Raw genomic sequence first — 2,500 nt, 5'->3', positions numbered from 1 at the left:
ACAGGTCGACATAGGAAGATGCAGCCAGTTCTTCACAGCCTTCCTGATTATCACATCCGCGGCATTCAGAGTGACTAAACCAAGATCGCAGTGATCGGCAGCGTAAATGACCCGAGGTATGGCATGCCTAATCAGAATGGAGACCTTCTGAGTCGGCTTGAGTTTGGCCTTACCAATCCTGCTCATCCAATCAGAAATCCGACCAACTATATCAGGCTTCTTCAATCCGAGCCAGGGTGACACCGAAATGCCCAGGTACCTCACTGCCTCTCCGGGACAAGTCATATGGAGAGCCGCCCCTTCTACTCTCCACGGCGGGCAACTATTGAGGCACCGTACCCTGGACTTATAGGACATCAGAAAACCGTGACACTTAGAGGGCTGAAGCCTCAGCCCCCCGCGCCGGCAGAAATCTTCAAGGATTTGCAGGTTGGAGGCCATTCCCTGCCATGAATCAGATACAACCACCAAATCATCTGCGAACGCCAACACAGAAAGTGTTGTGTCTAGCACCCTGAATCCCTGTCCATGGGTTTCCAGGTATGCAATGAGGGGGTTCATCGCCAAGTTAAAGAGCAATGGTGACAAGGAGTCTCCCTGCTTGACACCCACTCTGAGAGAGATCTCGGATGTGGACTGGTCTCCGATTTCAATCTTTGTCACGCTTTGTTTGTAGGAGTCGCGGATCACTCCTATTATGTGGGTGTCCACACCTCTCTCCTGCAGAACATACCAGATATGTTCATGAGAGATAGAGTCGAATGCCTTAGCGATGTCGATAAATACCACTGCAAGTTGGCTGTGCTCTTCTGTGCTCCGTCTTATGAGGCCTTGCAGTACCTCGATGTTCTCAGAACAGCCGGGGGCGTTGATAAACCCCCTTTGACGGCAGTGAACCGAGCACCCTCTTACGAGTCTACTGTGGATCACCTTCGTGAAGAGCCTCAAGACTGTGGAACCGATGGTGATCGGCCGCCAACTGCCGATCTCCATTGCCGCCCCGTTCCCGGTCTTGGGAATCAATACCGTTCGACACCGCTTAAAGCACATCGGTACGACTCCGGTGAACATCCACACGTTGAACATACGTGTGACCTTCTCGCACTCAGGATCCCATTCAAGCAAGAACTGCTTTTTTATACCGTCTGGGCCTGGTGCGGAATCGCTCGACATGGCTCGAAGGTTTTCCAATACCTCCATCGCTGTGAGAGCCGATTCAAAGGGACTGTTGTCCGCGTCTCTCTCGGTCAGGAACCTTCCCAGCCCACCAAAGAATCCTGGAACCTCCCATTTTGCTTTATATGCGGCCTCAACAGCTGTGAGGGAAATGGGGCAGACGGCTGAGACAGCTCCGTCTAGGATTTCATTTGCTAGGCGGGCTGGGTCGTTCCTAAAAAGCTGTTGGCACCTGCTGAAGGTAGCTGTTCTTACCTTCGCCCTATCTGACCCTCTGGTGCCAGTCACCCGCACCTTAAGTGACTTACGTGAGACAAGACGTTTCACACAGCCCTTCTCCTCGACACCCCCAAGCATCCGGAGTACTGACCGGGCTGCAGCTTCAAGACGAGCGGGCCACTCAGCTGCCCCCTCGAGCCATAATTTAAGGACTGAGATGTGTTGGTCCTTGGAGGATCTGGCCGCATCGATCATCTCCGCCGCCAAGCTCCTGTAACCTTCCAGGAGACCAGTCACCGGGACTCTCAATGCTGGCTCAGACTTCTGACCCTCAGTCCTTGTGTCCAAATTACACTCAGTGCCCTTACGTCTCTTGTATCCATAGAGTCGGGAGACAGAGCCAGGTCCCCGGTCACTCCTGTGCTCTTTGACCAAATCCTCAATGCCTTTGTCAGCTCCTTCCTCATCGACCCTCCGTCGCTTGACGGCTTCCCTTCTTTCTGAGGCGCGCGCCTCAGTCACCTTTCCTTCTGGGACCTTACCGTGAACTATGCGCCGGTGCGTACTCAGGCCCCTCCGCGTTGAGAAGCGAGCTTCACAACTATCACAGAGTTCACTGTGACCCACCGTGTCAGTGGCCGGTTGCACTCCCGGACACTTCGGGATGTGGCAGGACACTGAGTGGTGGTTGGAGGAGACTTTTTGGCAACGGCCGCATCTGTACAAGATGGACACCTTGCTATGGCGTTCAGCAAAGTGCCTTGCTGCCCACTGAACAGTGCCCACCTGCACGCCACAAAGATCGCAGTGTATGTTGGGATCCGGTAAGTCCACAACCATACTTTGAGCCGGGTCCGTGGTCGACTCATGAGCCCTACTATCCATGGTGGTGGCGTTCGGGCTGGGGAAGGCCAGTTCTCCTGGTCCGGGCCGGTAATAGGCGTTGCCGTTCCCGACATTGAGGCTACGGATACTCCCGTCAAGCGCCTGATCCCCGGACCAACCGCTCCCTACCCCACTTGGGTCGGAAGGTCCCGCGACATCAGAGCTTGGGGGACGAGTTACCCCTCCAACTGCGGCTACGGGGTTTCGGGTCCCGGCAGAG

Source organism: Astyanax mexicanus, chromosome 22, assembly GCF_023375975.1.
Source record: "Astyanax mexicanus isolate ESR-SI-001 chromosome 22, AstMex3_surface, whole genome shotgun sequence".
In the NCBI taxonomy this organism is placed as follows: Eukaryota; Metazoa; Chordata; class Actinopteri; order Characiformes; family Acestrorhamphidae; genus Astyanax; species Astyanax mexicanus.
The sequence above is the reverse complement of the archived record's forward strand: the minus strand, read 5'-3'. Positions refer to the sequence as shown.